This window comes from Rhinatrema bivittatum, chromosome 12 (genome assembly GCF_901001135.1).
Source record: "Rhinatrema bivittatum chromosome 12, aRhiBiv1.1, whole genome shotgun sequence".
NCBI lineage: Eukaryota > Metazoa > Chordata > Amphibia > Gymnophiona > Rhinatrematidae > Rhinatrema > Rhinatrema bivittatum.
Genome location: NC_042626.1, coordinates 38,868,621 through 38,881,969, shown reverse-complemented (window position 1 = coordinate 38,881,969; position 13,349 = coordinate 38,868,621). Strand labels below are relative to the sequence as shown.

The 13,349-nt window shown below is 44.1% G+C and overlaps 1 protein-coding gene across 2 annotated transcripts in view; it reads right to left on the bottom strand.

Annotated features, from left to right (window-relative positions):
* Positions 1–13,349, bottom strand: part of ZBTB44 (zinc finger and BTB domain containing 44) — a 104,623-nt gene that overhangs the window by 55,607 nt on the left and 35,667 nt on the right. For both annotated transcript variants that reach the window (XM_029573407.1, XM_029573406.1), the window contains exons 2-3: positions 7,082–7,187; positions 4,210–4,351 (exon numbers count right to left, since the gene is read on the bottom strand). The gene's annotated coding sequence lies outside the window, so the exon portion shown is untranslated. The remainder of the gene's footprint in view (positions 1–4,209; positions 4,352–7,081; positions 7,188–13,349) is intronic.

The following is a 13,349-nucleotide window of genomic DNA, read 5'->3' as shown; positions in this document are numbered from 1 at the left end:
GACAAACTACATCACCTGGACTGGACCTGGACCAGATGGTATGCATCCTAGGGTACTGAACAAACTCAAAAATGAAATTTCTGATTTATCAGTTAAAATTTGTGACCTATCATTAAAATCATCCATTGTACCTGAAGACTGGAAGATGACCAATGTAACCCCAATATATAAAAATGGCTCCAGAGGTCATCTGGGAAACGATAGACCGGTGAGTCTAACTTCAGTCCTGGGAAAAATCATGGGAAACTATTATAAAGAATAAAATCACAGCTAATTTAGGTAGAAATGATTTAATTGGACATAGCCAGCATGGCTTTACCCAAGGGAAGTTTTGCCTCACAAATTTGCTATATATTTTAAAGGGGTGAATAAATGTGGATAAAGGGGAACCAGTAGATATGGTGTAATTGGATTTTCAGAAAGCATTTGACAATATACCTCATGAGAGGCTTCTAAGAAAACTAGTCATGAGATTAGATATGTCCTTGTGTGGATTGCAAGCTAGTTAAAAGACAGGAAACAGTGTATGATTAAATGGACTGACTTCACAGTGGAAAAAGGTAAACAGTGGAGTGCCTCATGGATCTGTACTTGAACCGGTGCTTTTTAAAATATTTATAAATGATCTGGAAAGGGATACGACGAGAGAAGTGATCAAATTTGCAGATAAACTATTTTGAATACATTTTGTGTTAAGTCACAAGGGCATTGTGTTAAATTGCAGGAGGACCTTGCAAGATTGGGTATCCATATGGCAGATGAAATTTGTGGACAAGTGCAAGGTGATACATATAGGAAAAATAACCCATGCTGTAGTTACACAGTGTTAGGTTCTATATTAGGAGTTATCACCCAGGAAAAAAATCTGGGCGTCATATTTGATATTATAATGAAATTGTCGGCTCAGTGTGCTGTGGCAGTTAAAAAAGCAAACAATCTGCTTGATTCATTAAGGCTTTTCTCCCATTCTGTGTCTATGGGAAGCCTTAATGAATCAACAAACCCAATGTTAGGAATTATTAGGAAGGGAATGGCATATAAACAGAGCATGTTATAATGCCTCTATTGAAGGACCTACAGTGGCTGAGACTGGCATGGAAATGCACCAGTCAACCATATCAAGAACACTGCATACAATTGGCCTGCAAGCTAAGTTAGCTAGAAAGAAGCCAATACTTAGGAAAAGCCACCACAAAGCATGTCTGGAGTTTGCTAGACTTAGAATGATCCAGGTAAAATGTGGGATAAGGTTTTGTGGTTAGATGAGGCAAAATTCAAAACATTATGCTTGGCATAAATCTAACACTGCCCATTGCTCAGCAAACACCATCTTAACAGTAAAGTATGGAGGTGGCAGCATCATGTTGTGGGGATACTTTTCCTCAGCGGGGACTGGGTATCTTGTTAAAATCAAAAGATGGCTGGTGCAACATACAAGGAGATACTGCAAGACAGCCTGCTTTTAGTCTGCTAAAAAACTAAAATTTGGGAGAAAGCTGACATTTCAGCAGGACAATGATCCCAAGCACAAGGCCAAAGCAACACAGGAGTGGTTAACAAAAAGGTGAATGTTCTACAATGACCCAAGTCAAATTCCAGATCTCAACACAATTGAGAATCTATGGCACTATTTGAAAACTGCAGTCCATAAGCATCATCCAACCAACCTGAACCTAAAGCAAATCTGCCAGGAAGAATGGGCAAAATCACTTCCAGCGTGCAAAGCTGGTAGAAACTTACCCCAATAGATTTAAAGCTGTTACTGCAGCTTGGTTCAACCAAGTACTAATCTGAAGGGGTTGAATAATATCAGCAGCATTTTTCAGTTTTTAATTTTATTTTACAAAAAATGCCAAGAAATAATGAAGTGTGACTTTGAAACTTTACTTTAAGAGCATACTGGTTTGCAATAAACTTACTGTCTGGAACAATCTGTGTGTCATTTGTAATCCACACAGATCTGCTTTTTGTGTGTGTGTGGGGGGGGGGGGGAAGGGGGGTGTCGAATACTTTTGCAAGCCACTGTATTTATGTATACCTTGCAAGCAGAAAGTTTTCAAAATGTTACCAAAGAAGTTGATTTTTGTTGCAGGAAGTGGTATATCCTTCTCTATAGCTCGACTGGGAGTGGAGAGTTATTTTTGGTTTAATATAATTTTGCTTGGGTACAGTGCATACTAAGGGACTGTAGGTGGCACACTGACAAATACAGGTTTCAAGTAAAGCTTTTCTTCTGTCTCCATCTGCTGGTAGGGGAGAAAAATCTATGCGTTTGCACTGATCTGTGGGACTCCAGGAACAAAAATTAGCAGGTAAGAACCAATTCCTATTGTAAACCCTCTGGGTATAGGGAAATACCTACGGCACCTGAATGTAATTCACTTTGAAGTGTCATAAAAGGCAGAATGAAAGAAAAAAATAAAAAGGCAGTGTTATAGTGAGCTCTGCCTGCTGAATGAGGAAGCAGCATTCCTGGCTGAAGGTGGAAGAGCTGCAAGCTTCCCAGTTTCAGAAGAGACATTTTAGGCCAAACCTGGATTTCTGACAACTCTATACTACTACTACATACCATGAATCATTGGACCTGCAGTGTTGACCTCATTGGGTAGAATCAAAGACTTCAAATACCACACTGCATCCAGTTATGCTTAAAATAAGGACTGGCCAAAAAAGGTTTCCCTCCTGGAACAGGGTAAATTGGCAGTACTGATGCATTAAAGCAGCCTGCGCAGACTGGAAGATGATGGAGGCAATGCCTTGGCATTAAATTTTTTATTGTACATTGCACTGATTTAAGAATGTAATATATTTTTGAGTAATCGCAATTTATTACAATTGTAGGCCCGTGTGGGCTAGAAGAAAGAGCAGACAGCTGCAGCAGGACAGGAAGACAGGTTGAATTTGGCGGAGGCAGGGGATGGTGGTGAAAGTGTATGTGTTGAGAGGCATTTGCCCCAGCCAGCCAATTTGAGCATGAGGGTACAAGAAAGTTTGCCAACCACCAGTCTGTGGAAGGGAGGGCAATAAAGTTGCCCCTCCTTTTCTACTAATCTGTAAGGGGAAGAGAGAAAGTCCTCCCCCCACAAAAAAAAATAAAAATCTACATGGGAGAGGAAGTTCATACTTGCCCCACCCATCTCCTACCCATCTGAATCCTGAGATGCACCCCACTGCCAATATCAGGTGACCAGAGTTATCAGGCAGACAGACTTATTATCCCAGCTCAGTCAGCATCAGCAGGTAACATAGTAAATGACAGCAAATATAAATTAAAAAGGTCCATGTGGTCTGCTCAGCAGCAATTTTACTAATTAAGATTTTATTAATTAAGTTGACTTACAAAATAGCCACTGCTATTACTAGCAACAGTAACATGGAATAGACTTAGTTTTTGGGTACTTGCCAGGTTCTTATGGCCTGGATTGGCCACTGTTGGAAACAGGATGCTGGGCTTGATGGACCTTGGTCTGACCCAGTATGGCATGTTCTTATGTTCTTATCTACCCAAAGAAGATCAAATTCCCACATGGAAACCAACCTCTAATCCTGCTTTGTTCCATTTAGAGTACAAGTGCATGATTTCCAGGAAGCACAATGCGGCCATATCACAGCTGCCCTGGGTTGCAACTGTCAGTCAGTAAAGGCTGCCCAGTGCTTCATTATAGTTCTCTTGCCACTATAGATCCTCTGTTTCTCGCATGCTGTTCTGAAGTCTGTCACTGTTTTTGTCATCACTACCTCTTCCAGAAAGGCATTACAGGCATTCACCATGCTCTCAGTGAAAAAATACCTGCTGACATGGTTCCTTAATCTACACCCTTGGAGCCTCATCTTGTGAACACCAGTTCTACACTTTCCTTTCCATTGAATAAGCTTGAATTCCTGTGCATTAACACCTTTCCGATATTTAAATATGTGTGTCATATTCCCTTGTATTGCCTCCCTTCTAGGTCTTTTGGTACAAACCTTGCACTATTTTGATTGCCCTACTTGTTTCATCTCTAACCTCTCTATATCCTTTCTGAGATATGGCTTCCAAATCTGAACACATTACTCCAAGAGAGGCCTCACTAATTACCTGTAAAGAGGCATTACATCCTTTTTTTTTTTTTTTTTTTCCTTTTTTTTTTTTTAAATGGTTAGACATCTCCCAATTCATCCAAGCATCCTCCCAGCTCTGGTCACCACCTTATCACACTGCTTTATTACCTTGAGATCATGTGACAGTTTACACCAAGGTCCCTCTCTCCTGGTTGGTGCACATCAATTCTTCATCACCTACTGCATACTGCTCCTGTTGATTTCTTCACCCCAAGTGCATAACTCTGCACTTATTACTTCTGGGGGAATTCTGTACAAACAAATTAGAAATTCTGCACAAAAATATAAAAATTTTGTGCACAAAATATGCGAGTTCTACAAAATTCTATACATTTGTCAAAATATTTTTGCAAATCATCATCCTGCATTTCAGCACAATACAGTATTTTTGTTTAAATTATAGTACAGAAAACAAAGAGCCTTCAATTGTCTCCTTTAGCCTTTCATACCCTTCCATGTGACATTGCTGTGTGCTGGTAGCCAGGTTTCCTGCCAGGGAGCAGCATTGCTGACAGCATCATGGTGCCATTCCTATCTCTTTGGAGGCTGTCGGCACCTAGGGTGAGTGCTGCCAGACAAAGACAACCCCACAACAAACAAATATTTCAATTGTTAAAGTTTTATACTAATACTAACTGTTTTAATCGTTATATGTAAAGTTTTTGTAGACTCACTTTCTAACTGTTTTATTCCTGTTTCTTGTAAAGCCGTGGGCAGTTTGTAAACCCCGGCCGATTATCTGTTCTATGTAAACCGGATTGATTTGTATTTCATACAGGAATTTCGGTATATAAAAATGAAAAATAAATAAATAAATAGTGATTTTCTTCTTGCAAAATGTATCAGATTGTACAGTGAAAACTTCATTCTACATCTACAGAATTAGAAACATAGAATTGAAGGCCGATCTGAATTATTTGGAATTTTCTCTGAAAAGCCAACACACTTGGTGGTCTACTTCAGTTTGATTCTGAATATGTATGGGTACAATATTTTCCCTGTAAAATTTTTGTTCATGGTCAGGTACCTCAGAAAAAACAGGTATTACCTGAGAGTGCTTACAGGACCAGATATTCCACTCCACTTAGCGAAGTTTGGACTTACCCAGCTAAGTAATAATGTTTAAATATTAGGCTGTGGTCAGTGGCTGCTAGTTAGCCAGATGAACTATTTAGCTTGATAAATATCTTTATTAAAATTTATAAACTGCCTATGCTCAATGGACTAGGTGATGTACATATTGATCAAGCATAAAGAATGATTTGGTTATCTAAGTGGTGGGCAGGAAGAGGTATTCTGGGGCATGGCTACTTATCAGTCTAACGTAGCCAGTTAAAGGGCAATAGTCACACTTATCTAGCTAACCTAGACCTACTATCGAGCAGATCTAAAGTTAGCTAGATAAACTTATCTGGGTAACAAAGTTACCTGGATATATATAGTGATGTAGCTGCACCACTGAATATCCTGGCTAACAGGCCGATACAGTACAGTGCACTCCAACGGAGCGCACTGTTAGCCGGCATTTGGACGCGCGTTTTGGACGTGCTAGCTTTACTCCTTATTCAGTAAGGGGTAATAGCGCGTCCAACCCCCCCAAACCTAATAGCACCCGCAACATGCAAATGCATGTTGATGGCCCTATTAGGTATTCCTGCGCAATTCAGAAAGCAAAATGAGCAGCCAAGCCGCACATTTTACTTTCAGAAATTAGCGCCTACCCAAAGGTAGGCGCTAATTTCTCCGGGCACCGGGAAAGTGCACAGAAAAGCAGTAAAAACCCTCCGACTTAATATCATGGCGATATTAAGTTGGAGGGCCCGAAAGTTTAAAAAAGTAATTGAGCGTCTGCTGTCAAACCTGCTGACAGCCGCCACTTCCGTAAAAAAAGAGGTGCTAGGGACGCGCTAGTGTCCCTAGCGCCTCTTTTTACCGCCGGGCCTAATTTAAATAAATTAAAATACTGAATCCCGTGCGCGCGCCGGGAGAGCAGGCGCTCGCCCGCTCTCCCGCGATTTTACTGTATCGGCCCGTAAGTTAGCTGGAGGTGTTTATCTAGATAACTTTTGAATATCTACCTCAGTGTTCTGGCAGGATATAAACCTGATGAAGATAAAATAAACCTACAAGCCTTCAGAAAATTCAGAGCTAACTGTTCAACTGACAAATATCTGTCAAACTTTTCAGAAGCTTCATAGAACATCTTTAAAGAGATCTAGACAGGACATAAGTTTTCGGCCTCCTTAAATTAAAAACAAATTCAGAAGTGTCTTCTGAAGGGAGTTCTAGATGTGAACTGAAATATATCTGCAGTTCTTCCAGAAGATCAAATGTTTTAATAGTGTATGGCTTCCTACTCTCAAGGCCAAATTTAAACTGAGAATTTCACTTTTTCTTTGCTAGAAACATGATCTGTACTTAATGGAAACTTAGTTGGTTCATTCATTTTCTGGATAGTTTGAAAGCAACTGGGGAGCTGCTAATACACTCTTCATAGAACTGAAAGTTCTTCAAGTGATACTGAACAGCATGGACTAGGAGACATGGATGCTTTGGCACTTGGAGATTTCTCTTGTTTTTTGTTCATGAAATGAAGATACTTTGCTTTCCTACTACAAGAGCTATAGAATGTGTTTAAGCACCTTATTAAAAAAAACCCAAGTCAACCAACTGAAAATTAGTGAATCATTCAGAAAGCCTAATGTTAACAATATGTGCCAAACAAGTGCCATGCACAGAATTTGGAAATGGTGCAGAATACACAATTAAATGCTTTTGACATATATCTAATATTATCCATATCAAACCTGTTTACCACTGACTAAAATACATTCAGAACAGATCTTGCATCATCAATCACAAGCTTCATCAAAGGTAATTACAATTTTATCAACTTTAAGCATGTTTTAAATTTTCCTTTTCTTTAAGGCATACTTTTGGTAAGTATGTCTCAGTCAGCTGTGTCTTTCCAGGAACTTACCACCATTCCTAACCCTGCTGTCAAGAAATTGCCTCACAAGTGGGTGTTCAATCTTGGACAGTGAGATATTGGCACCTGCGAGTGTCTTCACCCAATCTTTACAAATCTGAAAGAGGAAGACAGATTATTTCGTAAGTGGCTCTATTGAAGATAACTCATACTAAATAAAAAATCACATGAAAATGCAAACACGAAAAATAATACTATAGCTCTTTATATGTTTCTGCTAACATTTTCTTCTCTCTCAGCCTGTGTTTTGTTTTACAGTGTACTTGTGATGGTCTTCAGATGTTCGATTCCACCATCATGTTTAAGGGCATCCTCCTTCAGTTTGTGTTTTTTGGATGCAGTGATCCAAAATTAAAGACCATCAGTCATGACTGAGAACAACACTGCAGGATATATATACATTTTTAAAGCATGATTATCTTTGCCCCTTAACTTTGTATCTGGCTAATAATAATGGGAAGTTCTTGATCCAGACATTTTTCCCAACTGGCTCATGGCAAATGTAACTGTGCATCAAAAGACTTTTTTACTCATAACCCAGAAAGTCGGTTATATGTAAACCGAAGTGATGACTTCAGTTGAATGTCGGTATTTAAAAAAAAACAAACAAATAAATAAATAAAAGGGGAAAAAAAAAAAGTATCCCTATGCTCTTCCCTTAACCATTCAACTCAATATCAACCTCTCCAATTCTGCCTGGAAACAGAAGAGTAGGGATGGTTTTAAATTTAATTTTCCATCAATAAGCAGGCTGAATTAGCCATGACCTGTGGGGGATGATATTCGGCAGCACCGAACGGACTTGTGTATTCAAGGTGTGGTGAGACCACACCTTGAATACAGTAGATGTCCTTCACCTACTTAAGATCGGAGAACACATTAGTCACTCGACCAAATTTCAGGTCTAATAATTCTTACCATGTTATCTATAGAAACAGAGGGAATAATACAAAAACACTCCTCTTTAGCATTACAGTAGTGATACCTTGCATCGGAGTCCCAATATCACCCATCAGAATCCTTGATTCGGGGTTCTCCATCTTCTCCCTCATTGGCAGCAGAGTCAAAATATTCAGAAGAGGTCAACCAAGGTTTTTCCCCTTTGGACCAGAAAAGACCCCTGGTTCAAGTTCCATTGTTTTCAGGGGTACTAGGTTTATAATGCCTCTTTTTCAGAAATGGATTCTACAGATATGACATCGCTTCAAAATATCTGTCCTGCTCAAAGTTTATGGAAAAGCTGGGGACAATTCTTAGCATGAAAGCACCCTGCTTATAAGTCTTCGGTCTCCTCCAGAATTTAGACACTCATCAGATCCAATCCACAACATTCCAAAACTGTTTGCAGGTTATATTATGTGAAACACCTATTTCTGGCATTCCTACGGCTATGACACTGCATCTCAAATGCAGAGACCATCATCTCCAGGGTTCAGAGAACTGCCGCATCAGTCACTCATCATAGTGACCACCCTGACAAACAGGCCTATCCTGTAAAGTGCGGCCGCGTTTACCCTGCTCCTAAGCCGCTTCTAACTCACGTTCCGGCCGCGTTAGCCCTTCCTGCGATCCCGAATCCCCTTTAACCTACTCCTACCGCGTCCTAAATTCCCTGGGTAACCCCTTCCGCCCGCGGCATGTATATTGCATGCAAACGAGCGAATTAGCTCGATATTGCATGCAAACGAGCCAATTAGCTATTCCCCTAGCATCCCGTAACCCGCGCCCCGACTAACGCTACCTTTCCCTGCCGTTTTGTTGCGCGTTTAACCTGCAAACTTACCGCCTACCCTGACCCAGGCGGTAGAGGCATGGGTAAGGGTAGGTGGCAAGCTTTCCCCCAGCCCCCGCTCACCTGCCCCGGCCGCGATCATGGGTGCCGGTCTCCGTGGCAGCCCCAGTCCTCTCCCCTGCTCCCGAAGCCCCCGAAGTCCTCTCCCCTCCTCCTTCGGGAGGAGGGGAGAGGACTGGGGCTGCCACGGAGACCGCTTTCCCCGTGCAAGTAAGTTGTTTCGCCGCTTGTCTCTTCTCCCCCCTCCCGGAGGGCGGGGGGAGAAGAGACAAGCGGCGAAACTGAGCAGCGAAGCCCGAACCCGACCCGGCGAATCCCGGACCCGACCCGGACCCCCAACCCGGACCCGACCTGACCGCTGTCAGTCTGTTCTCCCTCCTCCCGGAGCAAGGCTGCTTTTCGCGCCCTGCTCCGGGAGGGAGGAGAAGAGATGACAGCGGCCAAACTAAAAAAAAAACAAAAGCTTGTCTCTTCTCCCCCCTCCCGGAGGGAGGGGGGGAGAAGAGACAAGCGGCGAAACTGAACGACGAAACTGAGCGGTGAAGCTAAAAAAAAAAAAGAAAAGCAATTTTTTTTTTTCAAAATTGACAATTTTGGTTTTTTTTCCAAAAGCGACTTACTTTTGGGATCTGTCAAGATCCCAAAAGTAAGTCGCTTCAGACGCCTGCACAACTTACTTTTTTGCAGCCATCATCAGTGACACGACCTGGCTCCGTAGCTCCTCCCGACAAGATGGCCGCCTGCATGGGGAAAGCGCGCAATTGGCCGCTCAAGACGTGACGTCACGATGTCACGTCTTGAGCGGCCAATTGCGCGCTTTCCCCATGCAGGCGGCCATCTTTGTCTTCGGGAGGAGCTATGGGAGGCAGATCGTGTTCCTGCTCAGGGCTGCTGGCTACAAAACAGTAAGTTTTGCCGCTGAAAAGTTTTTTGCCGGTGTCCGGGCTGGGGGAAAGCTTCGCCGTTGTCAGTGTCCCCCCTCCTCCCGGAGCAGGGCGGAAAATCCGCCCTGCTCCGGGAGGAGGGGGGACACTGACAAGTCGTTTCGCCGCTGTCTTCGCCGTTGCTTCGTCGCTGTCAGTGTCCCCCCTCCTCCCAGAGCAAGGCGGCTTTTCGCGCCCTGCTCCGAGAGGAGGGGGGACACTGACAAGTCGCTTCGCCGCCGCTGTCTTCTGGCTTCGCCGGTGTCCGGGCTGGGGGAAAGCTTCGTCGCTGTCAGTGTCCCCCCTCCTCCCAGAGCAAGGCGGCTTTTCGCGCCCTGCTCCGAGAGGAGGGGGGACACTGACAAGTCGTTTCGCCGTTGCTTCTGCGCTGTCGCCGCCCTTGCTTCCTGGTATCTGTCATTTCAAATGACATTTGAAATGACAGATACCAGCGTGGCGTGAAGCCTTAGGCCCGCGCACCCAGTATCCTGTATAGGCGCTCTATCCAGTATCCTGGGTTGCGCGGACCTAAGGCTTTTCGGACGCGGCTTACATTTACATACAATTAGGCTTCAGGATCGAGCGGTAGGTGAGCTGCACTGTGCGGGCGGTAACCGCGGGTGCCGTAGGCACTAACGCAGCTCTTCCTACCGCTCGGTACTGGATAGGCCTGTCAGGCTGCTAGACAATATTGGTGAGATAGTCTTCCACTGCTCCATGCTTAGTGCCCATAGTTCTACATACCAGTTCCATATGGCAATATCTTCACAAGTGTATTCAGAATTTGAAAGTTTATTTCTTCAACCTGCAGAGGATCTTATTACCTATAACCGCTATAGTGCATTCATTGCCTTCTCCATTCTGTCTACAAAAAAAAAAAAAATGTCCAACTCTATTTTCATGCCTTCTCAGCTTTGATTAGAGCTTGGTGTATGGCATGGCTCAGGATGAGTGTTCAGGCTGATGTCCAAAAGCAGTGACACGGAATGTAGTGGTCCAACCCTATCGAGAGTCCCCACGCACCTTCTATGCTAACATTGTTTTACTCTCACAGGCATCAATAGCAGCTTTTCCAGCAGTACCGCCTACTGTCTCTTCCGGCTCCATGTCAGCACTAACTTCCAGTTAGACCCCAGCAGTTTGTACACTGTCAGCCTATGACTACACAACAGGTCCAGCACACACCAGAGCCTAGTTTTTATCCCTTTGTTCTGGAGAGGGACGAGATCCAATTGTTCTTAAAGGCATAGCACCAGATATTCAAGGACCTCTAGTTCCCTCCAAATCATGGAGTATGGATGCCATCTGCATTTCCACTGGCTATCTATTCCTCCATGCTGCTTGAATCTTGAGTCGCAGTTGTCTCACTTAACGCTGCTTCGCCAAACAGTATAATCGCTTCTTCACCAATGAATGAGAGAAAGAGTCTCTGCATCCTACCATGGGCAGGATATTTGCTGCCCATATTTCCTCATCGCCAAAATATCAGGAAGATTGGGGTCTTTCTGGCTCTGAGACCAGAACAGTGCCTCGAAGTGAGGATACATGCCCAGCCTCCCTCTTCTCACCAGTCCCAGGCAAGGAGGACAGACTTCAGCCAGCACCACTCCCCCTCAGTGACAGCTGTCACTTGGCTCGTCTGCACCATACCAGCAATGGTGGCAGCTGTTGCCACCCTTCCACATGAGTGCCAATGCTAAGGGGCAGACGCTGGCAACTTAGTTCCATCTCCCACACCAGAACTAGGAGCTGGGACCCCTAGCCCACACCAGCACCATTCCTGCCTGAGCTGCAGCTCCACGGCAGGCAAAGGAACCTGAGCCCCACCAGGTCTGCAGCATAAAGCCCAGGTGAAGAGCCCTGAGTCCCCACTATTCACAACAGGCAAGTGATCTGGGAAGCTGCCCAGCCAGCCTGCCCCTTAATCCAGCCCTGGGAGAAGCTACATGACTTAGATTTGAGGGAGCAGCAATTGATTGGAGGAGTGAGAGAATTCATGACTAGGGAGGGTTAGAAGGAGGAAGACAAGATGGGTCAGAAAACAAAGACAAAGAAAGGAGTTTGCATGGATCAATAAAAACCTTATATACCGAGATAGATTATTCAAATGTCCAATTCTCCAAGGGCACAATGCCAAGCATGAACCAGACTGCAGTCAAGCTGGCTGCTGTGGAGTACAAATAAGTGGTCTGGCTGTAGGCTGAGGACCCACTTGCTGGGCAATTTAGTCTTCTGGCATGTGCTTTTCCACTTTGGCAACTCCTCCTCCTGCGCGCTCAGCCTGACTTTTCTGGAGCTAGATGTCATCTCCACCAGTCCCTCCTGCGGACTGTGGAACCTGTTCTTCATGCAGACTGGGCAGCTCCTTCTTCTTTTGGCTTCGTGGAACGCACATCCTTGAAAGGTGAAAAGGATCCATGTGTGGAGAGAGATGAAGAAATGGCAGAAATAAACAAATACTTCAGTTCGATGTTCACTAAAGAAGAGCCTGGATAAAGACAGTCGCTAGTTAAGACATTGGGGGGGGGGGGGTGTGTGGAATAAAGGAAACACCGTTTACAGAAGAGAATGTATAGGAAGATCTAGGAAAACTGAAAAAGTGGACAAAGCCAAGGGGCCTGATGAGGTTCATCCCAGGATACTGAGGGAGCTCAGAGATGTGCTACCGAGTTCACTGCACAACCTGTTCAATAGATCCCTGGAAACAGGAGAGGTGCTGAGTGACTGGAGCGGTCGTAGTCCCGCATCACAAGAGTGGGAGCAGAGAGGAGGCTGGAAACTAGAGGCCGGTTAGCCTCTCCTCGGTGGTGGGAAAATTAATGGAGATTCTGCTGAAGGAAAAGAAGTGAACAATCTACACTCAGGAGGATTGCTGGACCAGAAGCAGCATGGATTCACAGCGGAAGCTCCTGTCAGACAAATCTGAATTTTTTTTTGATTGGGGACTAAAGAATTGGATTGAGGAAGAGCGCTCGATATGATCTACTTGGATTTCAGCAAAGCTTTTGATACGGCCCGCATAGGAGGAATGTGTGAATAAAATGAGAAGCTTGGGAGTGAGCACCAAGGTGAGGGCATGGATTACAAACTAGTTGATGGATAGAAAAGAGCATGTAATTATAAATGGAACCCACTTTGAAGAGAGAGCGATAAGTGGAGTGCCACAGGAATCTGTGTTGGGACCGGTCCTGTTCAACATCTTTGTGAGTGACATTGCGGAAGGGGTAGAAGGTAAAGTTTGTCTATTTGAGGATGATACCAAGATCTGCAACAGAGTGGACACGCTGAAAGGAGTAGAAAGAATGAGACGTGATTCAGGAAGCTTGATCGGTGGTCGAAGATATGGCAGTTGGAATTCAATGCCAAGAAGTGCAGAGTCATGCATCTGGGGTGTCATAATCCAAAAGGGCTTTAGGTGATAGGGGATAGAGGGCTATTATCCATGGAGCAAGAGAGGGACATTGGGGTGATAACGTCTAGTGACCCGAAGACAGCAAAAGCAATGTGACAAGGTGATAGCTAAAGCCAGAAGAATGCTGGGCTG